This window comes from Sciurus vulgaris, assembly GCF_902686455.1.
Source record: "Sciurus vulgaris genome assembly, chromosome: 3".
In the NCBI taxonomy this organism is placed as follows: domain Eukaryota; kingdom Metazoa; phylum Chordata; class Mammalia; order Rodentia; family Sciuridae; genus Sciurus; species Sciurus vulgaris.
The window spans coordinates 49,485,547-49,513,457 of NC_136463.1; the positions used below are offsets into that span (position 1 = coordinate 49,485,547).

A 27,911-nucleotide genomic window follows, 5' to 3' on the forward strand; every position below is an offset into this window, starting at 1 on the left:
TCCCTCCCAGTGGAGACAGGGTCCAGGGTCAGGGGATGTAGGCAGGAGTCATGTCTGTGTGAGGGACCCAGCAGTACTTCATCATCAACCCAAGGATATAAGCAAAAGGACAGAAAGCACAGAGCAGGAAGGTGGGCAATGGGGTGTGAGACAGGAGGTTGGATTCAGAGTGGGATTAGGGATGGGTTCCGTTTAAAGAAGAGGTCCACTTTTGCAGTTCCTCAGTGACACCTGTCATTCCGGGCATAGACTCTGGAGCCCAACTGCTTGGGTTCAGATTATAGCTCCTCTACACACCAGCTGTGTTGATGCTGGGCGAGTTTTTAACCTTTCTGTGCTTCGCTTCTTTCAGGGACAATAATACTATGAACTTCCTTGCTATGATGTAAAGAGTTAATGTGTGACGTATTTAGTGCCTGACACAAAGCAAGTGCTGTTTATTTTTTCCAGACATCTCATCCACCCCCCTTCCCTGTTCTCTTTCTGATTTTCCACCTCCCTTTCTATCTTTGCCTCTTATTTTTCTCTTTCTCTTTTCCTTAGTGGATTCTCATGTGAAGTTGACCTATATGTCTTAATTTATTATTTGAAACTTGGTATCTTTTGTGTTTAATTTAAAATCAACTAAGGGGAGAGGCCTATATTCTCTTTCGATCCTTTCTCTTTGTTTGTTTATGGTTCTTGAGTGAGATTTTCCCATGGCTGTGTGGCTCCAAATAGAAAACCTGTTTCCTACCCCTGACCTCCGTTCTCATTACCTCATCATTAAGCCTCTATTAGCTTTTGCTGGGCCCTAAAGTCACCTAGATTAGGCTTAATGTGGCATGGTCAAGTACACAAGGAACCACTGGGGGCATAATGAGGATTTTTGATTTCATGAGAAATCTTGCATTCATTTTGAGATGACTTCAGGAGGGCACAGAGATGTTCTTTTTATAAAAAGTTATTTTTGCCCATGGAACACACCATTTCCACAAATAATGAGTCTCATCCAAAATGCCACATCAGGCAAGCAAACTCACAACTTGCAAGGCAGTAACTCTTTCCTCCCCTCTTTTGCAGCTGCCTTATCAGCCTGGAAGAGAAAATGTGTCAGCTCTGGAGAGTCAATTTAGATATACACAAATTTAAAAACATGCAAGTTGACAATGCACAGTTAGAAATTAGTAAAACTCTAGGGAAAAACCAAATGGATAGGCTTTCAAATCTAGTGACTGTTGAGGATGGGGACAGGCAATTAACAGAGAGCCTCAGACAGAAGCTGGAAACAAAAGCAAGTTGTGAAAAGAGGTGCTAGATTCAAATAAACCCAAAAGTTTTCTTTCTACAGAAACAACTGCCATCACAAGGAAAATGGTCTTCATATTCAAGAACAGAACTAGGCCCATTTGCAGAGTACAGTGGCAGCTCTAGAATCTGCACAAATAAAAAATAGATGAATCCACTTTCAATTAATCAGGCCCATTTATTTTAAAGCCTCAATATTTAGCCATTTTAGCATTGCAATTCATGTTTTCCCCTGAATTAAGGAAAAAAATGGTCTGATAGGGAACAGAAATAAATCTGTGGATAATGCAAAATTGGCAAAAGAGAAGCTCCTCCTATCCACCATCCATCCATCCATCCTTCTACCCACCAACTGGGAACTCACTGGAATGTGCAGTACTGGGTACCAGGTATAGGTACCAGGTGATTCATACCTGAAAAGTTGATCCGGCTTCAGAGAATTCAGACATGTGGGGGGAGAAAAATAGGAACAGTAATTACAACACAAAATGATGAAGTAAGTACAGGCACAACCTGGGTAAAGAAATGTACAAGCCTTTGAGAGATATGACAAGGTTCATTGCAGTCACTATTTGTGAAAGATGTTACTGGGTCCTTTTCTAAACTAGAAACTCCCAGTCTTTTCAGGGCTAGTACTTGGTCTGTGAGCAAACCCTGGTCAAAAAGATATACTGAAAGTGTTGTGTAGGACTTCTGGGAATCCCCTTTAATTTTAACATTATTATTGTTATTATTATTATTATTGGTGGTACTGGGGATGGAACCCAGAGCCTTCTACCACTAATCTATATCCACAGTCCAAGAAATCTTCTTAAGAGAGGGGAGATCATACTTTTCCTCCTGTTTTCTTTCTTACCACAGTCAGTGCTCTGTATTTGAAGGTCCTGCAACCGTGGATTCAACTAATCATGATGAAAGCTATTTGGGAAAAAAATTGCATCTGAACGTGCACAGACATTATCTTCTAAACAATACAGAATAACAACAATTGATATAACATTGCATCGTATTAGAGATTATAAGGAATATAGAAATAATTTAAAGTGTATCAGAAGATATGAGTAGATTCCATGCGAATATTATGCCATTTTATATAACGGACTTGAGCATCCAAGGAGTTTGATACCTGCGGGGTTCCTGGAGTGCTCTACTCAAATGCAATCTTCATAGGTAGTCACAGTAGGTAGCAGCTATCTAGAACCACGAGATAATCTTAAGAATGGCAGTCACATACTGAAGGCAGAAGAGAAAAAAATCGAGTCTGGATCCCTGATGTCACTATGGTTCCATCCTACTAGCCCTAGGCTGCCTCCCTCTGGACTTTTTCTGGTTACACCACTAATATCTGGGTTGTCTAGTTTAGCAGCAAAACCTAATTCTAACTAATAGACTATTCATCTTGCCATGCCAGCAGAGGTCTGTCTGGATCTTGCCATGCCCAGGGGAATTACTTCAACTCTAAGTTTTTATTGAAATAATCATCTATGGCTTATCTTCCTATTTGGCAGCTGTCCAAGCATATCAGGCATTCCAGTCAGGCTATGGCATCTGTAGATCAGGGGTCATTAGTCTGATGGAAAGTTCCAGTTGGCATAGTTAAAGAAGGGCTCCAGTATGGTTCCTGTAAGGTCCAAGACAATCTTCAGAGCCCTGCTTTGAGTTGCCATTTGTCAATCTCCTCCCTCTCTACCTGGCTCATTGAATAATGTACAGACAGGCTTGGATCCTTCCTCTGCTATAAATATTCTAGATATAAGTGTCAGGCCATTTTCCTTTCAATTATTGTCTGCCTCTTATGGCTATTGGACTTTTCTGTATTGAAAAACAAAATTGGGAAACAAAATCGGGTAGATCATTAGGATGAAGCAAGGTCTGCTACAAATGCAAAACAGAAAAAAATTTTTTCTTCCCCTGAATGTTTTTCTAGTGACTCCTTCTGGAATGTTATTTTGAACTTACAAAGGTTCTTTTAAAAAACTTTGTATATTTCTTTTAAGCATCCCTTGAGAAAGTCAGATTTAAACTTAGCAAATGCACTGGCTTTTTAAAAGCACTTTCTTAAAATAGTGGATGTAAATCTTGGTGGGAAATCTTTAGGTGCCCCGAATGGACAGAAATAGAAATGTTAATGGAAATACCATTTGCTAAGACACTGGTGACGGGCTCCATTCAGATGGACCCAATCAGAAAAGATGACAGTCTGCAAACTATTCCAGTGTGATTCTGACATTAGGAGCCCCAGACAGGGGAAAAAAAATAGGAAGCCAGTAAGAGAGAAGGCAATTATAATATTGTTTGGTCAGGAGAGACTCCTAGGTATGCATGTTAACACATCACTGAATCATGGGTATTTTTTAACTTTTTATGGAGCAAGCTCATCTTTCAAAGATTACGAATATTATTAAACAAATCACTCTGGTAGGTCCACGAGGCTTAGCATGATGTCATCTGTTTTGCCATAGGTCAATAGGAGGGTGAGGTCACAGGAGGTCCAAGCTATGCGGAAACCCAGTGGCAAAGGCTTCCACATGCTGGGCTTTCCAGATGGGGACGCTGAGATTCAGATATTAAGGACTGTTCTGAGTCATAGGGTTGGTTCATAACGCATCCAGGCAGAGACAGCCCAGATGTGTGGCTTGATGATGGTGCTGTGCAGTGACAGTGTAGTAGGAAGCTTTACCTCTCCCAGTTCTAATCCAATAGCCCCCAAACCACCCCAAATAAAAAATCATATAATTGACAAGGACAGTTGAGTTTTTCTTAATGTTATTTTGAGGGTAATTAAAAGTACCTATAGAATTTCAGTTTTGAAACATGTCTCTTATACCTGTACTTCCTCAGTCCTTCTCTGTTCTTCAAACCAGAGAGTCCTCTTATTCTAAAGGATTCCACATTCACCAGAATTCCAAGACCCTGGGTCCTTATATGGTAGCAAATTGCTACATTTATCTCTATGTTCATCAAAAGTCATCCATCTTCAATAGCACCAAGGCATATTTTTAGATCATTAATAAATGTTGTGGTTAAAATTTGTAGGTCCCACCATAAAGTGGGGAATTCTGACTCACAGTGCACTCTGGTTATGGTGACCACACCTCCACATCTGCCCTGTTGTGCTGTTGCAATTACCACCATTTCTTTTTCATTTCCTTATCATTCCCTTCAGTTTGCATGATAAATTATATAGTCACTCTCTATTCAAGGGCCCTCCATTCATCTGACTCTTTGGTCCAGAGGTAGGAGTGGAGCACATGAGTGCCTAGGGCCATTGGTGGAGCAGGTCAGCTGGTGTTGACCGTAGATACTTGCTCCAATCACAAAGGTTGTGCTGTCATTGAAGGGGCAAATGGTTAGGGTCAAGCTCCTTCCAGGGACAGCTTTTTCCATCTCATTGCAGATGTGTTACTTCGGGCTGGGTCAGGGACCTGGCTTCATGAGGCAGCCCCACTCCATGTGTGGCACTGAGGCATAAGGGGTTTCTTCATCATACTCAGCTGAAATATTTTTCTTAGAGGGACAGAAAGCCTGCTCTGCCTTCTACTTGACAACTCTGTAGCTATTGTTATGGGAGATCAGAGGATGGAAAGGTGCTAGGACTGTCTAGGGAAATCATTTGCCTCCCATACTTCTTGCAGTTATCCCCTGAGCTCAGAGAGCAGATAAGGTTTTGTCAGCCCTCTGTAACAAGCAGATGCTTGTCTGGGTGTATCTGGAGCTCACTGTTAACATTATATGATCAGCAAAGGACAGGGTTAAACTCCCAAATCTTGGGGCAGATACATCTGTTAGGTAAAAGTTTCTTGAATCTCTGAGGGCAGGTTTTATCACACACCCATTCCCTTGTATTCCTGGACTTAAAAAAACCTAGAGCCAATGGATGAACTTTAAAACAACTTCCTGCACATCTTGGAACTTCCTGCCTCAAATAACCCTGAAATGCCTTCAAGGGTTTCCTTTTCTGAAACCTCCTGCCTATCCCTAATACATACAGGTCCTATTCTGTGCATTTGCTCTCCTGTCTTGTAATTTGGGCTATAACTTACCACATGTCCTTGACCCTCCTTTCAATAAATATTTTCTGGTTATCCCTTCTAAGTGACGTTCTAGGGTGACCTAGCGTGCAAGGCAGACATCTTTTCACACTTATGGAGCTTCTAAAGAATTGGCAAATAAAAATTATATATATTTATGGCATGTCCGTGATATTTTGAAATATGTATACATTGTGGAATAGCTAAATCAAACTAATAAGAGGCATTAGGTGATATACTTATTATTTTTTTGTGTGGTAAGAACTTTGAAAATCTGTTCAGCGATTTTCAGGCACTTGTCGTTATTTATAACCGTACTCATGATGTTGTGCAATAGATCTGTTGAAGTTATTCTTCCCAAAGATCTATACCCTCTGGCCAATATCTCCCCATCTCCCTTAACAGCATCCTCTGGAAACCATATCCTACTCAGTTTCTATGAGTTTGTACTTTTTTAGATTCACTTATAAGTGAGATTGTTCCATACCTGTGTTACTGGGACTGCTTAATTTCAGTTAACAAAATGTCTTCCAGTTCCACCCTTGTTGTCAAAATGACAAGATTTCCTTCTCTTTTATGGCTAAATAACATCCTCATGGGGCTTTAATTCAGGAGACTGGTTGAAGTCAAGCCTAGCCAAACCATTTCTGGATTTATCCTTTTCAAGGCTCACCGGGGAGTCCTGTAGGGAATCAGAGAAGTTGAAACATTGGACACAGCTTTTCCTTTTTGGAGAAAATTTTTTTTTTTTTTTTTTTACGCTGGGCATGGTGATGCATGCCTGTAATCACAGCAGCCTGGGAGGCTAAGACAGGAGAATTTTGAGTTCAAAGTCTGCCTCAGTAACTTAGCATGGCCCTAAGCAACTCAGTGTGACCCTGTCTGTAATAAAATATTAAAAAGGGCTGGGGATGTGGCTCAGTGGGTTCAATCCCCAATACAAAAAGAAAAAAAGTTTTTTCTCACTTCTCATTATGTAAATTATTAAAGACAATTTTGATAAAAGGGAAATAAAGCACTTACTCTGTTGCCCTCACCAAATCTATTTTTGTTATCTTCAGCTTTTCAGTGTTTTTTTCTGACTATATCGAGGCATCTTGCTTTTCTGTCTGTGGATGCTGCAGTGTGGCTACGGAAGGGCCTTCCACACACACAGAGTTGGGGGAATTTATTCCCTGACCTCCTCCCACACACTCTGTGTCCTTTCTGCTCCCCAGACCCACTTGAGCCCCCTTTCAGCTCTTGGCCTTTGGTTGCACCTCTAGACTTTCTGTCCCTGGCTGAGATAGTTCGGCAGCTTACACACCTCTGTCCAACCCGCCTGAGTAAAAGCTGAGATAAGGAGGGCTTTTATCCATTTGCTTGGATTCTCTGAGTGGACTCTGGACAGCCCTGTTTGGGAACCTACTTCTCATATCACTGTCAAAGGTGTCAGCTGTCCAGAAAACTGCCAAGAGAAAATAACACTGAGATTAGCTAAATGCGCATGTTCACCGTGAACCCTTCTCTAGGGCAGGGACGTGGTGAGAGCACACAGGGCCTCCTACCTACGGATGTCATCCAGGAAGCATGATCTGTTTTCTCTGGGTGTTGCATGTCACAGAGCGAGAGGGACACAACTAGCCTATCCTGAGTTCAGACTCAGAGCCTTACATTCCTTTGCCTTATTTCTCATGATAGAGACGAATCTCAGGTTTTGTTCTAATGAACAACAGAAAGGGGAAGCAGAGCAAAATTCAGAAACTTTGTGTCCCCAACACTAGAACGGTATTGTACCATGACAGCATCCTTCAAATAAGTAGCTGCTTTGAAGGTTACGTGTGTGTTTCCATGTTTACATTTGAAGGTTACGTGTGTGTTTCCATTTCCAGCACATTGGCACTTTTAATTAATTTTATTTCCTGGAATGCTCTTTCCCCACTTCTGGGTGGGCTCTTTTCCTCTACAAAGTGAGAGAAGTCAGTCTGCAAAGACTGTGTATGTTACGTTTCCATCAACATGGCATTCTGGAAAAGGCAAGACTACAGAGACGGTAAAAAGACCAGTGGTCTTCAGGACTTGGGAGGCGGGAGGGATAAATTAGAGAAGCGCAAAGAGTTTTTAGGGCAGTGGAAATCATTCTGTATGAATCATGTATTCATGCAATGATGAATACATGTCATTCTACATTTGTCCAAACTCAACACCAGGAGAAAAACATAATGCACACTATGGGTTTTGGTGATAGCCATGCAGGTTTAGTGCATGTACCACCTTGGTGAAGGATATTGATAATAGGGGAGGCTCCGTGTATGTAGGTCAGGGGGGTTTCCTACCTCTGTTCAATTTTGCTGTGAATTTAAAATTGTTCTAAAAAACTGTTAAATAAACATATAAAAAACAAAGCAAGATCTCTGCTTTTGTGGAAAGCATGTCTGGTGACCATCTCTGAGCACAAGCCAGGATAAAGATAGAAGCTGAGAGGAGAGCAGGTGAGGATTGTCTTACTGGCCTTGATGACCTGATTTTTGATCCTTTCAGAGACAGGCTCCACCTGACATTTCATGCACTTTGTTTTTGTAAACTTCTGTGGCTTATGCTAATGAGATCTGGGTGTCTGTCACTAACCTGTGTAAGAGTGCTGAGGCATGGGGATGCCACTACCTCTTTTGCAAGGTTATCTAGAGCACTAAATAGAATAGTATGTGCAGAGTAACTAGTGCAATGATCCACATAAAAAAGGTTCCCAGTAAGTGGCAATGATGATTTAAAAATCAGAGTTCTTTAAAAAATCTTTCCCTAACTAAAGGCCCTAAAATAGCACAAAACTCTATGCAAAAGATTTGGCCATTATAAAGCATTTCAGAGGAAGCCATATTGATTTGAGCTGCAAAAGAGCCCCCCATGCCCAACCTTCTTTGAAAGATACTGAGTGAGTGAGTTATTTACCTGGGGTAAGCAGGGATCCATCAAAAACAGCTGGGAGATATATACATTGGGCCCCCATGGTCCCCATTATAACATGTGTCCTGGAAGCTTGACTTGTTCAATTTTTTTTTTTTTGCTAAAAGGCAGATTTCCCCCCCCCCCCCCCTTGCAACATCTTTTGTAAAACCTCAGATATGAAACAGATACAAGCAGAGCCCCTTGTGCTGCCATGGCAACCATGGCTGCTCTAGCCCACCCTGCTCTTTGTGCTCCTGGAATATCTCTGGAACTGTACAGGCCAACCCCCAAATGCATTTGGTGAACACTGGTGTTGGGGATGGGGGTGGAGAGCAGGACCCAGAGGTTCAGTTTGGTAAAATGAACTTGAATCATGTCAGAGCTTGAAAGGAAGTTGAAGCATTGTTGCAAAAAAGGGTAAAACAGGGCATCAGCCCTTGGGTTTGACCTGTTGCAAACTCAGTGAGCTGGAGGCAGAGGTGGGAGAGACACCCCAGGGGTCTGAATCAGGTTTATTAATGGGATAAATAAGCATGAAGGCTAGAAGCTGAGCTTTATTGCAGTTGAATGGCAGAGCAGTCTTTTATTTAGACGTCTCCTGCCTTTTTCTTTTCACTTTCTAAAAGAGACATGTAAGTTTCTATATTACCTTACAATTTATAAAGCCCACACTCATTCACTGTCTTTAGCTTTTGCAGATTTGTATATACTGACTTTACATGGCACTGGATCATTTATACTCAGCATGAAATTTAATTCATTCTACTTCTAAACAATTATATTTCTTTATATAATGCATCGAATGATTTTTAATGCCTGTAGGAAATCCAAACTTGTGTTTCTACTGTACTATTCTCTCTCCCTTTAAAAAATAAGACCTTTTCTGTTATGGGAACTTTCAAATGTATACAAAAGTTGAAAGAATAGTATAATGAACAGTCATGCACTCGTCATACATTTTCAACAGTTTACTCATGACCAATCTGTTTCATTTATATTTCTACTTCCAGCCCCCCAGATAATTTTGCAGTAAATTTCAGACGCATATTTCATCCATGATTACAACTGATTCTTGGTATTCATGGTAGTTATGCTCTTTAAAGTTTGCTGTGAACACTGAATTAGTGAACTCTAAAGTCCTGATTCTTCAGAAAATATAGTTAGCTTCCTATGAACCTCCAGCTACATTTTTTCCAATTGAGCAAAATGCAACCTTGTTTCATGTATGTTTCTGATGGGAGATACCTTATTTAATAGATGCTATTAATTCATTAACATAGAATTTACAGCCAATAACACTATCCCTCTTGCTGGAATGAGGCTTATCTAACACATGTAGTTTCTCTGGGAGACACATCACAGTTTTCTTATGCTAAGGAATATTAGACAGCACAAGCATGCAAAACACCTGATAGTTGCTACTCTGTGAAAAGAATGCTCCTTTATGCTATGTAAGCAATGCCCAGGTCCTGCATTCTACAACTGAAACTGTGACTGAGAACATAAGCACTGGATGATGCAAGTTTTTATTATTATTTTTATTTGTTCTAATAAGTTATACAAGACAGTAGAATGCATTTATGCATTTTTATAAGTTGTACATAAATAGAGCATAATTTCCCATTTTTCTGATTGTACATGTTGTAGGATCACATCAGTCATGCAGTCATATATTAAAACCACTTTGTGCAAGTTCACTAATGACCAAAAAGGCACCAGGAACATTGCTTTCGCAATTACAAATGAAATTAGTGAATAGGTGCATTCACAAGTATAGAATCTGGGAATAATAAGAACTGACTGCTATTTCAGTACCTTTGAAAGATAAGGACTTTTACTGAAAAGCAACACCAAAGTACTCTGTTACATTTGCCATAGTTTGGATAGTAAAGTTTCCCCAGAGGCTTGCTCCCCAATCCCCGGTACTACTGAGAAGTGGTGGAACCTTTTGGTAGTGAGACCCAGTAGAAGGAATTTAGGTTATTTGGTCATGCCTTTGAAAGGGATGTTGGGGCTTTGGCCCCTCCTCTTTCTCTCATTTTGCTTGCGTGTTGCCATGAGGTGAGTAGGCTTCCTCCATCAGGTGTTCCCACCATGATTCACTGTGCCACAGCAGGGTCAAGGGACCATGCATGACACCTCTGAAACTATGAGCCAAAATAAACATTTCCTCCCTTTAGGTTGTTTCTCTCAGGTACTTTGTCACAGTAATGAAAAACTAACACAACATTATTACATGTAAACAAAACCTTAATAGTACTTACTTAACATCATTAAATATATTCAGTCTATGTCCAAATTCAATGATTGTCTCATAATTTTTTTCATGCATGGTGTATTCAAATAGTCTTTTAAAAGCTTTCTGAACTGGCCTCAACTTTCCCATTTATCCTAGCATATTTTTAGTGCCCTGTACAGACTACCCTGCCCAATATCTTTATTCAGGGAGTTTTAAAGGTGCTTTTCCACTTCCTGTTCAGGTGGGGGCATGTTTTAAACTACTGGTGGGTTCCATTTAACTTCTTGCATCTGCACTGTATTTGGCAGAATTTCCTTAAGTTGTTTCCATGTGGATAATGCCTTTCCCTACTTTGCAAAGCCAATGCAGATTTCTTGCTAATTTTTCTATATGAGGGAATGGTAGTTCTATGGATCTTTGGAAGGGGAAAGAGATTAAAAACATGTGCTTAACCAGTCATCCTAAACAGAAAAGATTTAGTCTTAAAAGATTTATAGTACTCTTCATTTTATAACCAGTTAAGTAAACTTATAAATTTAAAACAGACAAAAGAAGTATCCACTATTTAGAATACTACCCAGTCTCCTTCATAGATGCAATAGAGACTTCATTAATTAAACTTTTTTTTTCCTACAAAGATTTTTGAACATCTACCACGTGTCAAGATCTATGTCAAATTTGAGACTGCAACCCAAAGTGGATCAGGGACTTAGGCATTAGAACAGACACTGCCTACTAGATGAAAATGTAGGCCCAACTCTACATCATGTCAGCTTAGGAACCAAATTCCTCAAATAAGACTCCTAAAGTGCAAGAAGTAAAATTAAGAGTCAATAAATGGGATAATATCAAACTAAAAAATTTCTTCACAGCAAAGGAAACAATCAAAGAATATGAAGAGAGAGCCTACAGAACGGGAGAAAATCTTTACCACATGCACCTCAGATAGAGCATTAATCTCCAGGATATATAAATAACTCAAAAAAACTTAACACCAAAACCTAATAACCCAGTCAATAAATGTACAAAGGAACTGAACAGGCACTTTACAGAAGAAGAAATATGAATGGTCAACAAATATATAAAAGAATGTTCAACATCTCTAGCAATTAGAGAAATGCAAAACCACACTGAGATTCCATCTCACTCTGGTCAGAATGGCAATTATCAACAAGGCAAGTGACAATAAAAGTTGGTGAGGATGTTGGGGAAAAAGAACACTCATACATTGCTGGGGGGACTTCAAATTGGTGCAACCACTATGGAAAGCAGGATGGAGATTCCTCAGAAAAGTTGGAATGGAACCACCATCTGACCCAGTTATCCCACTCTTCAGCATATACCCAAAGGACTTAAAATCAGCATATCACAATGACACAGCCACATCAATGATTAGAGCAGCTCAATTAATTCACAATAGCTAAGCTATGGAACCAACCTAGCTACCCTTCTACAAATGAATGGATAAAGAAAATGTGGAACACACACAATGGATTGTTAGTCAGCGGTAAAGAAGAGTGAAATTATGTCATTTGCTGGTAAATGGATGGAACCTGAGACTATCATGCTAAGTGAAATAAGCCAATACCCAAAATACAAAGGCTATATGTTCTCTTTGATATGTGGATGCTAACACACAATAGGGTGGGGGGAACTAAGAAAGGAAGTTCATTGGATTAGACAAGGGAAATGTAAGGAAGAGAGTGGGGATGAGAATAGGAAAGACAGCAGGATGAATCAGACATAACTTTCCTATGTTCATATATGAATACATGACCATTGAGACTGCACATCATGTGCAACCACAAGAATGGGATCCTATTTAGAATAAGTTATACTCCATGTAGGTATCACATGTCATAATACATTCTACTGTCATGTATATCTAAAAAGAACAAATATAAAGAAAAAAATGAACTTTTCAACACACACACACACACGCACACACACACACACACACACAAATGCCAGAGTTTGTATAAAATGGAATAGTCACAGTCTCTGTCTTTAGGTTCTCACAGCCAATGTAGCAAGAGAGTTACATACATGCTTACAGGGAATGGTTGGATCCATGATGGGCCAATGCTGGAAGCAGAGGATTCTGGGAGCAGCAGAAAGTGACTTGCTGTGCCTGGAGCTGCCATGTTTGGAGAGTTTTATGAAGAAGGTGGTATAGGCACAATAGGGTAGATGAATGGACAGTAGGCAGAAGGAGCAGGATGTTCTTGGAAAACAACAGGTAATCTGGTGCTCCAGGACAATAAAGACATAAGGTTGAAAAAAGAAGATGGTGTGAGATTATGAAAGTCTTTCATGTGGAGATCAGAAAATTTCTCTCTCAGGCAGTAGAAATCCATGGATAATCTTTAAAATAGTATTGTGGCATGATTAGAAGTTCAATGAAATAAGAAACTGCAACCAAATGAATCATTCTTGAAGGATTAAGAAGGGATGATACAAAGGACTAGATTCAAACTGACTCCACATCCAACCAAAATGTACAAGTGTTCCAGATATAAGAATAACAGTATATAAATGTCAGAGATCCTCTTTTCATTTTTGTGATAACTAAATTAGCACAAATAATTTTCGATCTTAAGCCTTAACTTCTTATCTCATGCTTTTATGGGGTAAAGGAAATTCACGTCCCGAGTTCATATTTGATTATTCAGTGTACACCCAAAGAAAGTAGCCAAGACAGGGACCTCATAGAGCTTTTACCCCTTTCTTCTGGCTTGAGATTGGAGTTTTCCTCCAGGTCAGTGAAAGCAAGCACTCTGCTGCGGGTTGCTGTTATGTGCTTTTCTCTTGTGATTCCTCTCTCTCGAAATCTGAAAAAGAAAAAGAAAAAGAAAATGATTGCCTGAATCATTTTTATCTACATTTGAGTGTATTATCCAAATTTTTAGAATTTTTTCATTCTAGGAGGAAGGGTGTTTATGTCTTTAACTTTATACATGCTACCTCATGCCCCAAAGTGCTACAGCACCCCACACTTCATTATTATGAAGAATTTTAAACATATATGGGCATTACTTTTCAGATAACAGGTTTTCTGCAGAAAAATCTAGAATCAGCTTCATATCACTTTAGAATCTCTGGGTCTATCTGCATGCTGGGAACATTTATGGGAACACTTTTAGAGGCTAGATTGTTTCTTTCCAGCAAAGACACTCCAGAGCAACATCTCTGTATCTACTTTCCTCAGATATGCCTGGTATTTACCTGTCTCCCAAAGAACCACTGTGCACATCCTAAAGCCCACTTGGTCTGTGCTTAGTAGCAAGTTACTATATAGCTTTGAAGACTTCAGGGGAATCTTGTCCACCTCTGTCTCAAGGCTCTCTGACTGTTGACATTTATGAAGGCCTTCTAATCATCTATGCCAGATTTGGGAAGGTGTTTAGAGACTATCTAACTCAAGTGGTCACATTTCACTTTAGTATCAAAGTCTTCGATTTTTTTTTTTAAAAATTTATTTTTAGAGACTGCATTTTGATTCACTGTACACAAATGAGGTACAACTTTTCATTGCTATGGTTGTACATGATGTCAATTCACCCCATTTGTGTAATCATACATGTACATAGGGTACATGTCTGTTTCATTCCACCATGTTCCATACCCCTGCCTCTCCTGCTCTCATTTCCCTCTACGTAATCCAAAGTTTCTCCATTCTTCTCTCCCCCCCCACCCCCATTATGTATCATCATCCACTTATCGGGGAAAGTATTTGGCCCTTGGTTTTTTGGGATTGGCTTATTTCACTTAGCATGATATTCTCCAATTCCATCCATTTATCTGCAATATAATTTTATTCTTTTTTTTATGGCTGAATAATGTTATGTATACCAGTTTCTTTATCCATTCATCTGTTGAAGGGCATCTAGGTTGGTTCCACAATCTAACTATTGTGAATTGAGTTGCTATAAACTTTGATGTAGCTGTGTTACTGTAGTATGCTGAGTTTAAGTCATTTGTGTATAAACTGAGGAGTGGGATAACTGGGTCTTCTGTTTTAACACATCAAAATCACAAACTCAGTTTTTAAAAAAAATAAACCCTATAAGAGAGTTCACTGCTGAATACCCAACAAATAAAAGTGGACTCCCAAGAGGTCCACAGGAAATCTCTGGAAAAAAAAGTCTTTGGGCTCTGCAAAATACAGCTTGAATGCTAGTAGCGAATTATGCTCTCTTCTTTACAAGCAATAAAAGCGAAGTTTAGACACACAAAGTCATTGGTTCAAGGTGACACTATTAGAAGACAGTATCCTAATTCCATTTGGGTTTGTCTCTAAGTTCAGGTCTGTCCACAGGGCCATGGAAATTGTCCACTTCTTTCCTAGCCTTGTCCCCCACAGGTTCTACTAACATAGAATTGTGGATATTCACCTTGGTGACCGATTTGTGTGGCGATAAGACTCTCGATATTTTTTTCCCCTATTTCTTTTTCTTAAGTACAGCTCACGATTAAGTCCAAGCTTGTGTTTTGGGCATCTTGTACCTAAAGCAATGAAGTCTAACCCAAGAGCACCCGCTCCTCACTATGGTAGACTCCTGCCTACATTGCTTTGAGGAATCTCCTCCTCAAGCCCTAGCTAGAGCAGTACACTGTCATGACTGCTTCGTTCTCTGGCAGGATTGACTTTCCAGTATTAGAAATTGGCTCTGGGTAGAATAATAACACAGTTTTTCTTCCAAATCAGGACATGGTTTAGAGTAAAATGGCGGAGTTTATTAACTACTGACCAAAGACAACAGGTATAAATGAAAATAGTTGTAGATAAGACAGGGTTAGTTAGAGGTCACCCTTAATCTGGAATCAAGTTGAAGAAATTTCAGTCGATAAAGCGATAAGTGTTAGCATGGAAATCACAGGAGAAATCATGGACAAGGAGGAACACCAAGGGTTAATTCAAGACTGGGAATATGAGAAACTGGTGTGACTGGCAAATCTGCAACCAAAACCATGAGCTTTGTGAATGGTTGATTGAAACCTTGTGCCCGAAGGAGTGGCTGGCCCAGGCGGGCTGTGAAGTGGAAAGGAAGAGAAAAGCTCACGAAGCAGAACTGGTTGCAGGCTGGAGGGGGCCCTAAGAAGGGAATTTGGGTCCTGAGTTATCTTCAATTGTCTGTGCAGAATAGTATATATGAGACATTTGAGCAGGATAATCCCCAAATCCCTGAGACAATGGCGAGAGACAGGCCTTGGGCTAATCCTAGGAGACATATCTACATGCGACCTGACAAGGATGAGCTCTGGAATGTTTTGATGGGCAAGCAGGATGTTGGCATAGCCTCAGCCTATGACACTGGGGACAGGAGGCACAGCTGCCCACATTCCTAGCTGGAGCCGCATCCATTAGAACTGATGAGCACTGCCATTGTCTGCCTGCAGCCACATCAGCGTCCCCATTCCAGGCCTGTCATTGAGAGGCCACGTTGTCCTTTGAATCAAAACTTTATTTTGCAGAGGGCAGCCAGTTTGTGTAGCTTGATATGTCACATTTACATAGTCCTCTCTCTTTTTCAGGAAGGCTAACACTATGACCTTAAAAATATTGATATCAGGCATTGAAAGACAATTTTGCTGTTACTCTGGTGGAATACAAATCCACCCTGAACTCGCTATATTTATATACTATTAATAATCATAGCAAACACTTGTTGAAGTGACAACTTATCATGGGTGGCACTTTTGAATTTAGGGGAGCCAACCATTTCCATTCAAGCTTTGTGAATGGTTGATTGAAACCCAGAGTTGGTAGGAGTGGGTAGCCCAGACAGGCTGAGAGTGAAAGGGAATAGAAGAGAAAATCTCACAGAGCCGAACTGGGTAGAGGACCCTAAGAAGGGAATCTGAACTATTCTGCTTTTAGGAAAAAACAAACCAAAACAAAACAGCCAGGCACAGTGGTATACCCTGGAACCCTAGCAGTTGGGGAAGCCAAGTCTGGAGGATTTCAAGTTTGAAGCCAGCCTCAGCAACTCAGCAAGGCCCTAAGCATCATAGTAAGAATCTGTCTTAATAGTAAATAAATAGCTATCCATTCATTTGTCCAGTGCCATTTGCTAAGAAACTTCTTGGTCCTAGGCCAGCCAGAATTGTCAATCCACTGGCAATATTCTAATGAGGTTGATCTATTTTCTTACCCACTTTATAGATCAGACTTTACAGATGATTGAACTGAAACGCAGATGCACTAAATGATTTTCTTTGGTTATATCATGTGACTCCTATAACAAAAGGAGGCAGTATTTGAACCCATTTCTATCTGACTTCCAAGTCACTGCCTCCAACCATCACAGGTTCACCTTTCTGTCCTCACTGATGTGAAACCCTGAGTACTAACACTGATCACTAACCGCACACCCCGGTGAAGGAAATTCCTAATCACTGGCGAGAAATTCTGTTTCCATATGTCATGCAGCACAAGGAACATCAAAACAAAAAGGGTTTCTAGGGGTCATCTAATCAGTCCCATGCACCTCACAACTAAGCCTCGGAAAGGTAGAGCCTGTTGTTCTAAGTCGCACAAGTGAATAACAGAGTTGGGACTTTATTTCAAATCTTTTGAATCCCAAATCAATGTTCTCTTTTCCATGAAATGATGTAATACAATTTCTAAGGTTTTCAACAAAGCATATTAAAAATGAGAAACTTATCTTGGAAAATTAGCCAGTAACTGTAGACTCCTGAGCAAATTCAGTATTTTCCAAAATGGCGTTGTACAACTGTGACTGATAGCAGGGATTATGTACATATATCTCTGTCTTCTTTTAAGTTGGTGTTTGTCTATATGGTTCATGAATGAAATGTAGGCAGTCTAAAATTAAACCTATGTCCTACACAGGACATTCATTGCTTCTGTAACTGATGGTTTTCTGCTGCCATTCTGGTTGAGAAAAGGCAATGGGAGCTGTCTACATCTAGGGCATGTTATAGAACATTCATTTTAGCTGCATGTGATGGTACATGCCTGTAATCCTAGTGGCTCAGGAGGCTGAGGCAGGAGGATTGCAAGTTCAAAGCCAGTCTCAGCAAATTAGTGAGGTGCTAAGCAACTTAGTGAGACTCTGCCTCAAAAATGAAAAATAACAAGGACTGGGAATGTGGCTCAGTGGTTAAGCACCTCTGAGAACAGTCAAGCTGAAAGGAGTGACTTGGACCAACTGTGTCAGCATCATCTTGAAATTTGAAGCCCAGGCCTCACCCCAGACTTTCTCAATCAGAATCTACATTTTTCAGTACTTTCTGGGAGATCGATATGTGCATTACAGTTGGGAAGACTGAAGGCTTTTGACAGTTTTGTCTTCCCTGGTTTGTAAAGAACTGGACGCAGCATCTCGGTGCACCCAAAAAAGTCACCTGGCTTCATTTCAGGTTGCTCTGAGTGTTACAGAGTAATTAGAAGATAAAACCAGGTGACCCTGAGGAACACTGAGTAGCGCTGCATCCATTCATGTAATGTATGTAATCTAAAATTTCAACCTGTAGATTTTTCTTTTCCCTGTAGACTGGAGAGAATTTTGCCACATCTCTCACATATCCCTAACCAAAGACTTCCTAACTGCTTTCTCACTTGAATTAATATTGTGTTAAACAAGGATAATAAATAAAATGACTTGAAATAGTCCCTTGGAATGCTTTTGAATGAAATCTGATCAAGAGTTGAGAGAAATTATCTCAAAAAAATTTATTTTTCTTGTTTGAGTCTGTCTTCTCTTTCGATGTCACCATATCATCACAAGAACATGGCTGGATGACTAGTCATGGTTTTTCCCATTGCTTCCAAACTGGATTTTACAACTCTCTTAAAGATTGTTGATTTCTTGGTTACAGTTGACTATTTGCCTTTTTTACTGACAAAAAAGTAAAGCTTCCTTCTTTCCTATAATCTCTCTTTATTTTATTTTATTTTTTTAAATTGTAAACAAATGGGATACATGTTGTTTCTCTGTTTGTACATGGAGTAAAGGCATACCATTTGTGTAACCATAAATTTACATAGGGTAATGTTGTTTGATTCATTCTGTTATTTTTTTCCTTCCCCCCACCACTCCCACCCCTCTTTTCCCTCTATACAGTCCTTCCTTCCTCCATTCTTACCACCCTTCTTAACCCTAACCCTAAACCTAACCCTAACCCTAATGCTAACACCTTCCACCCCCCATTACATGTCATCATCCACTTATCAGAGAGATCATTCGTCTTTTGGTTTTTTGAGATTGGCTTATCTCACTTAGCATGATATTCTCCAATTTCATCCATTTGCCTGCAAATGCCATAATTTTATCATTCTTTATGGTGGAGTAATATTCCATTGTATATATATGCCATAGTTTCTTTATCCATTCATCAATTGAAGGGCATCTAGGTTGGTTCCACAATCTGGCTATGGTGAATTGAGCAGCTATGAACATTGATGTGGCTGTATCTCTGTAGTATGCTGATTTTAAGTCCTTTGGGTATAGGCCAAGGAGTGGGATAGCTGGGTCAAATGGTGGTTCCATTCCAAGTTTTCTGAGGAATCTCCACACTGCTTTCCAGAGTGGCTGCACTAATTTGCAACCCTACCAGCAATGCATGAGTGTACCTTTTTCCTATAACTCTTACTTATGACTTTTTACTTTTATTTATTTTTTTGCTCTTGATGGAGTTACTAAGCCCAAAAACCTGCCATCTTAAGTCAAATATCAACAAAAATGGTTATTTCATAAGTATTATCATTTTGTTTAAGCAAGACATTCTTATCCCGGGTACCCAGAAGGATCTGAATATATTCCAACTTCGTTCATATTGCCCAAATGTCTCCAGGATGGGGCTGGTAATGAGGTTGCATCTATATCTGTGCCTCAATTATAACACTTTGAGCTCCAGCAAGAAAAAAGCCTCCTTGCCTATTGTCCATCCTGTTGCTCTCAGGTGGTCCCAAAGGAATATCTCTCAGGTATGCTCAAGCCAGGTGCAAGGTTCCTTTGGGAGAATTTCTGCTCCACCTGCCCTGTTCAAATCACATTTTTTTAAAACCCATCTTCCCCAATAACCACATACAAATGCACAGGCATGTCAGTAAATAAAAAGATACCCAGGGAGTGGGTGCTAACGAACATTGTCTGTACTCCAGCTCAGAGAGTAACAAGTGCTGTACTTCTCTGAGGTACACCTCTGAGGGCCACCTTTGCAACTCAGAGAAGTACAGAATGAATAAATGATCTAAATTTTGGTTTATGAACTCAATTTTGTGCAATGACTCTTGCATAGAATTCATTTTCTCTTATTTTAGACACACTGTAGATAATCTAGAGGATCCCTTCCTTATAAATTTTTTATTTTCTAGGCTTTATATGAGGGATGATTCTCCAAAGAATGTTCAGTGGCAAAAAGGAAGAAAACAAACCAAGAGTGTATCAGTCCTTGACCATTGAGAGCTCTGGTCAATAGGACAATGCCATGTGATCACTACTTTCAAACATGGATGCTTGCGATAGTGACCTAACTCATGAGGTAAAGAATGGATGGGTTTTGCTCATGATGCCCTATTTAAGGAGTCAGAGGAGTGTGTTAAAAACAATCCTTTCAAAACCAAGAAAAATTTTTTTCTTTGCCACTCACTCAGAACAATGAGGGAGAGAAGAAAATACAATTCTAAAGATTCCTGCTAAAGAGAGGGATCGGGGGGAAAAAGACCTTCTGGAAGCATAGGGTGAAGGAATTCATGAACTGAACTTTGTAGGAGTCTGCTTGCCCATCTCTGAAAGAATTATCCCCTTTACCAAAACAGACATGTGAAACTGTCAGGGGGAGATTTTCTGATTTCTCCTCAGACTTTGGCAAATATGTAGTCTTGTTCTTCTTTGTTGCTGTTAGAAATACAATTTTGGAGGAACCTGCAACAGTTCAAGCCTCTGGATTGTTCTGAGAAAGGTGAGCAATGTGACTGTGTTTACCGATGGTATAGTATCTGGCATATGATAGACCCCTAGCCCTTGCAGGGTGAAGTGCACTCCATGCACTTTCTGCATCCAGGGCATCCCTAGCTTCAGGGCACTGGGTACGTGCCTGTGCGTGGAACCAGTGGGTGGGTAGAAAAGGGAATGGGTGACAACACTTCTCTTATTTTGCTTGCTGCATTCCCATAGACCCCCTCTAAGGAGTTCGGATGACAGGAGGGTCTATTTCTCTTATGTTGTTTTCTTGTTTTACACACTAGTTCTTCTGTTCTTACCAGCCCCGTGGTTTAAAATAAACCATGAATTTATTTATGGGTTCTTTAAATCATAATGCATATAAAAATCCATATCTTTATTTACCCAACTTCCTAATAAAATCTCCATGTAGACAGCTCCATTTGGTTCCTCACACTTGAAGCCAAAACAAATTAAACCACCCTCTCCAATACAGTTCTTTCTTCTAGATAATTTGTTTGCAGATGCCTTCTCCAGAGAACCCAGAAGCCCACGACAGATGAAGATGTTTCATGTCTGTCCTTCCTCTCCCTCACTAGTAGCATCAAATCAATCTTCAAACATGGCTGAGTCTATTTTCTAAATCTCTCTCAAATCTATTCATGATCACAGATTCCTTGACCTGTCTTTAGCTCTATCTTATAAGCTTGCAGAGTGTGCGCTGCGCAACCTGTGGACACATGGATTGTATCATCATCTCTGTAGAAGGCAACCCCACAGTTGTGCTGAGTACAGCCTGTCCAGACCTCCATAGCAGCTGTACTATGGCTTCTGAACTCCCTGTCCCAGACTCATCTCCCTCTACTCACCAGCCAGAGCGAGTTTTTAGTAAGACAAAGTTAACTATCCTCCATCTGCGCTGCGCTTTCTGGGGGTACTTCATTGTCATTTGTATGCATTTGTTAGGGCAACCACAACAAAGTACCAAAGACAGGTGGCTCCAAACCCAGAAATTTATTTTCTCACAGTTCTAGATGATAGAAATCTGAGATCAACATGTTGATTACTCTCTCCATTGTTTTCGCATGGTCTTCCCTCTGTTTTTGTCTGTGTCCTAATCTCCTCTTCTTATAAAGACATCAGTGGTATTCTATTAAGGCTGCCTTCATAACCTCATTTTAAGTTAACTGCCACTTTAAAGGTCCTATCTCCAAGCAGAGTCACATTCTGAAGGACGGAAGTATTAAGATGTTAACATACGGGTTTCAGGGGGATATGATTTCTACCATCATACCATGGGGATGAAAGCCAATCTCCTTCATAGGTCCTTCATGATGTGGCTGCTCCCCCAAGTCTGGCTTCAGCTCCCACCCACAGCCTCTGGCTCTCTATGTTCCGGTGGGTGCTCTGTGCAGCTCCTCAGGCCCACCACACCTTCTCCCACTTCATCCCTGGACTTTGCGAGGGCAATTACCTCTGCCTGGAGCACTGCTCCTTCTGCCTGGTCACCCATTCACCTGAAAAATGGTGACTCGTCATTCATGTCTCACGTTTGATGGAGTATTTGCCTTGGGAAGGGTATTGTGTGTCCAAGTAATATAAGGTTCCAAAGTCCCTCTCATAAGGTTCCAAAGTCCCTCTCTTTGGGGCTCCTGTGAAGCCTCAAAATCTCACCAAGTACATCATGTCATGCTATTTTTTAATCACCAGCTGACTTGTTGGTAACCCCCACTGGGTATAAACCCTGATGTCTGTGAGCAAGGACCTCGAAAATGATAAAGTCTCCGAGACTCACAAAAACCCATCTTAAAATATGACCCTTGGGAGTGGGAAGCCCGTGGGAATGTGGGGTGAAGAGTTGTTTCTCTAGGGCTTCTGAAGTTGCCTGGCATCAACCATGCCTAATCTCCATGAGCTTAAAAGCTACTGGGAACTCAATTATCATGCAATATTTACATTTTATAAATCCAAATTACAGCTTGGAAATCACCCAGCAAATTCATTTCTGGATAAGATAAGCAGATGAAAATATTGCATTAGAAGGATGCATGCCCAAAAAATTACAATAAATATCAGTGACATTTGCATCACATATTAGGCTATTTATCCTAAATATGGTAGTGCTGTGATTATGTGATAAGCACGATATAGGAAAACAGTGAACATTTACACTTTGTTTTCAATTTTCCAATAAAAATGTTTAGGTTTACTGACCTTTTCTCTCATTCAGCTGGCTGCCATTGTCTCTGAAAATTGTATTATAAATTACCAACCCAGCAGAAAATAATGTTTCATCCTACTAAATTATTCTTTCTTTTGCTATCTTTTTCTTAAGTCTATCAAGACCCTGGACTTCACCCTCATCTTAGATAGACTGATCTAAACAGAGACAAGAAGTGTTGGGTTATAATCAGAGTAAAAGAATACTTAGGATATTTAATTTTATCACCAGGAAAAATAGCCTATGAAGAGGATCTTTCTTCCTTTGTGACCCCAAATTTTAAGGTCTATCAGTTTACAGGTTTGAATGCTTGTCAATGATTGTAATCCAAGTCAGAATCTTCACTAAAATTAAGCAAATAGATTTATGATCACGATGGCCCTATTGTGCAGAAGATTTCGACACTAGTATATGAATATTGAAATACATGATCTGGAAACAAACCCCTGATGTCAACTCATTAGACTAATATAAGACATATTTATGTCAAAATCGTATGCCTTGGTATGTTTATCATCTTTAATACAAATGCCTGAAAGAATATTAATGTATAGTTAAACGTAAAGAATTCCACCTGCCCCAATGCCACTTTCAGGGATATTCCAAACTACTTTTTTATACTATAATTGGAATATAAAGTAAGCAAAAACAAAGAATCAACGTTAAAGAATATTGAAATAGGATCATCTGTATTATAATTTGCCTCTTTATTATGCCATGCTTGCAAACATACTTCTACAACAGTGATTTCTTTTTCATCAGTTTATCCTTTATTATAGAATAGTAAGTGTGGTCATGTGTAACCTTGTACATATAGAACCTGAAACTCTTTATTGGGGTCTCTTACCCCAATCCCTGGCTTTAAGTAGACACATCTTTCCAAAATGTCTCGAGATTTCTAGTAAACTTTATTTTGGAGTAATTTTAGATTTTCATAAAAGTTGCAAAGATAGTTTATAGAGCATTCTCCCACACCCCCCGGTTTCACCCCACAGCTCACTCATGCTTTATATTACTGTAGTGCATTTGTCAAAACTGAGAACCTGACATTGCTATGTGACTATTAGCTGAACTCCAGACTTGATTTTGATCTCATCAGTTTTTCCACTGATGTTCTTTCTGTTCTAGAAGCAGCTTAGGTCACCATGCTGCATTTAATTTTCATGTCTTCTTAGGTGCTTTGGGTCTGTGACCGTTTCTCAGTCATTCCCTGTTTTTCGTGACCTTGATAGTCAAGGGATTCTGGCCTGGGAGGATGCTGATATTTAACCACACTAGAATATTCTTCATGTATTTGTGTTAAAGATACTTAACATACCAAGATAGAATTTTGATATAAAAATATTTTATACTATACTCCTGTTTTGCAATGTTTTCATTTGTTGATGTCATTCTATGTTGATGATTTGCTTCTTTTTAAGTTTAGTAGTACTCCATTATATGGACTAAATCTTAATTCATCAATCAGCCTCCGATGACAAAAGTCTCTTTAACTTTCTATATTAAAATTCCAAATTATGCTACATTGAGCATCCTTGATCAAAATCTTCAGGTGAATCACTGATAATTTTATTTTCTTTAGCACTAGGGATTGAACCCAGAGGTCCTCTACTGAGTTACATCCCCAGCCTTTTAAAATTTTTATTCAGAGACAGGGTCTCTAAGTTGCCCAGGCTAATCTCCAACTTTTGATTCTCCCACCTCAGCCTCTCAAGTCGCTGGGATTATAGACATGCCCTACAATGCCCAGCACTAATAATTTTCTAAGAATAAAATATTAGAAGTTGTCGAGGACATTTCACTTAGAAAAATCAACTACATGGCCCCCAAACTCTACAGAACGTTTTTGTGCACATATGCTGCCACTGTTCACATATGTAATTTGCTGGGGTCCAGCCCTAGCAGGAGTCCATGGGTTCCACACTGGTAAACGGGGCGCAGGGAGACAGCGTCGGCGATGAATGGAGAATGAAAGACACAGACTCTAGTTCTGGTGCAATCAATCCCACTTTATTCTGGGGAAGGCTGGGTTTATATACATTTTTCTTCAGGCTTTGATAACAGGCTTGTGACTAATAAAATCGAAGAAGTTTCCAAAGCATAGGCAGAAATTATTTTTACCGAAAGATTATGAGAAAACAGTAACTGTACAGATTATCCTTACTAAATGATTACTCATTATGTCAATGAGCTAATACAATGTTTATTTCCTTAATATTTAAACTCTATATGACCTAAGACTATTTTTATTATTTTTGTGGTAAAGCGATAGGCAAATAATGTCATGTGACCATCTCTACTAGGTCCTTCTGGTTAATGTCTAAATTGCTGAGTTAAGGGCTACAGGAGGGCAGCGGTCCCAATGGTTATTATGTACCAACGTTTATTATAGGGGTGACATATTCTTTGTAGGAAGGGAGGAATGTTGTGAAACCTTATTCTTTTACCTTACCACCACACATAAACAAAACCATCATCTGGATTAAACCACCCTGTAGGAGACAGGGGGAGATCTATATCTACCTTCTCTAAGGGCTTGCCTTTAGGGGGGTACCAGGGCTTGCCATTGATAAAATAAGCTAGCCCATATCTTTTTTTTTTTTTTTTTTTTTTTTTTTTTTGCGGTGCTGGGGATTGAACCCAGGGCCTTGTGCTTGCAAGGCAAGCACTCTACCAACTGAGCTATATCCCCAGCCCAAGCTAGTCCATATCTAGTAGCTACTGTGGGAGGTGCTTTGTGCTTAGAACTTGGGGAAACATTGTTATATATAAATTTCTGTGCCCCAACAGGTTCTGGCTGTGCCAGTAAATGCAGTGTTTGATTTTTAACATAATAAAAACATTCTCCTGTAGTGAGGTTAACATCACAGGGTTTCAACATGTGTTTTGTCTCCGTAATGTTTTTCTGGAAATTTGTAGAATTATTCCCATCACCTCTAGCAAGATCCTCAGACTGAAGTGAGTAATATATTATTAGGAAAACTCCACAGAATAACATCCAAGCTAGGGAGGCATACATCTGGCTACAATCCTTTTAGGATGAGTCTCTGCAATCATCCTTCAGTGGAACTCTGTCAAGCCCTGCAAGGAGAGCCAGGTGCCCCCGCAGTAATTGCATGTTATCTGCCTGGTGGCTTCCCTAACATGGAAATCATGTTGCTTTTCATATGTGACATCTTGATAGATGAGAAGTGGCTGATTAGATGAGAGACTGGATTGTCTTCATGATTATTTAGCCTTATGTCTTTCTTCTTTTTAAAATGTGGCCATTACCATATTGGGGTAAGGAGAGAAGGCAGTAACATAATTCATTTATAAGAGCTCTTACTCCACTTAGGATAGTAACCATTTAACCTGGAAGGTAATCATTGTTTTTTGTAAAGTACTGCTCTCCTTATTTGCCTATGGTATTTATGTAAAGGGAACTTATAAATTTCTGTATGTAATCAAATCAATGCTTCCCATGACAATTTCTGCTCTTAGTATTAGAGTCATCAAATCTTTTCCCATAATGCAATGCTGTGGCTATTTGCCTCTATTTTATTCTGACGTTTTCATGTCTCTTTCAGTCTTTAGATATTTAACCTATTTGTGATTTGTTTTGGCTTGAGATGGGTTCTAACTGTTTTTCTGAATGGTTAGGCAGCTGTCTTTATGTTATTTAATGAACAAACCAGCCTTTCCCCCATTGATTTGAGGGTCCTTTTTGACACCTCATATTTAGGAACAGGCAATGTTTTAAAACCCTTCCAGCTGTGTCTCTGTGACTGTTTCCAGTTTAAGGTTCAGTTTTTGCTGAAGGGCGTAGTCTCAACTGAATACAATGATCCATCCCTACTTCTGCCCTGTCGGGGTTATATCCCTCTTGTCCTGTACTTTCTACCCAGAATACTTCTGCCCTAGGAAGCAGCTCAGGCAACAATCACTCACAAAACAGCAGGTGTTTTCTGAAACAAATTCCATTTAAAGCCTCCCCAAACTTTGCAGTCAGCCTCCTACTTTTGGTATTTCTATGCATTGCAGCATGCAGAAAATTTCTTCTCTGAATTAAGACATCCATAGGTGAGCAAAGTAAGTTGGGACTTCATTGAGTCACTGGAATGAAAAGTTCCTTCTCTGATAATAGCTACCTAAAGGTCACACATTGGGCTAACAGTTCTAAATTTCACCATGTTATAAGGGATAGATGTAATTGTCCTCCATTTACAGACAAGAAACCAAGACAAAGAGAGGTAAGTTACCAGCTGACTATTACACAGTTCTGAATGGTGGAGCAAGAATTCTAATTCTGTTGCAGCCTGTGCTGACAACCAAAACTTGAATCTGAAGCTTAATACACTCCAGGGATACCTGTATAAGGTTCTTTGTGTGGTCTCTGATTCTTGGACTGAAAGCATTTACTACCTATCATAACAGTCTCCCAACTGTGATGATTCATTCCACTCCTGAGGTATATTCTTCTAATTTGTAAAATGAAATCAACAAGGACTTCAGGTGTTGACTTGGGATGTGGACTCCATAAATTGCATTGCTAAGCTATTTCTCCAGTTATGCAAAACATATTGTGCAAAACTCTACATATAGAGTTTTATTGAGTTCTAAGGGTTTACACCTCTTGTGCATCCACATTGATTGTACCACTTACCAGCAATGGCAGCTGACACAGAGACAATGGCTGTGCACATCCCCCTTCCTCCAAATCCCTCTGTGTTCCTTTCTGTCAATGCACAGTAAGAGGTTTAATGTGACTTGTTACCTCTGCAGTTATTAATTTTCAGAAGACACCAACTATCACAGAATATAGTCATTTCATGCTCAAAGTGCTTTACCAATCTTTTCCACACATTCCCTGATCTTAAGAATTGGGAACCTGAAGCCTGTCAATGCTAATCATGTGTTCAGGGGCACGCAAACACTTAGTGGCAGAATCTGAGGGAACCCTCAGATCTCCTGACCTCCAGGCTTTGCTTTTTGTTAAACAGCTTGCTGCCTTCAGTTGTATGACAAATCTTGCTTTTTGATTTTTTTTTTTTTTTTTTTTTTTGGTAATCACTTGATGGCTGGCTTAGGTTTCATGTAACCAAACACAGCTTGAAAATGGTTCTTCCCTGTCCCATACAACAAAGTGCCTGTGAATGAGTTTATGATGGAGATATGCAAACCCAACATCAACCTTCTCATCTTTTCTCAGCATAAAGACATACAATTTATAGTGTCGCACCCCTGCAATGTAGGGATCAGAGCCTGAATAGTTTGTAAGTACATCTCCTAACTCCTTTTAATGGTCAGATGTCACA

The 27,911-nt window shown here is 39.8% G+C and overlaps 1 long non-coding RNA gene across 3 annotated transcripts in view; it reads left to right on the forward strand.

Annotated features, from left to right (window-relative positions):
- LOC306658399 overlaps window positions 1-27,911 on the forward strand; it is a 63,803-nt gene that overhangs the window by 13,955 nt on the left and 21,937 nt on the right. The window contains exons 3-4 of one of the 3 annotated variants that reach the window (XR_013763042.1): window positions 20,356-20,412; window positions 20,918-21,983. The exons of 1 other annotated variant lie outside the window; for it this stretch is intronic. This is a non-coding gene — a long non-coding RNA (uncharacterized lncRNA). Of the gene's footprint in view, window positions 1-11,120; window positions 14,140-20,355; window positions 20,413-20,917; window positions 21,984-27,911 lie in introns of those variants that run through there. One more of the 3 variants, XR_013763044.1, reaches the window with a different exon arrangement.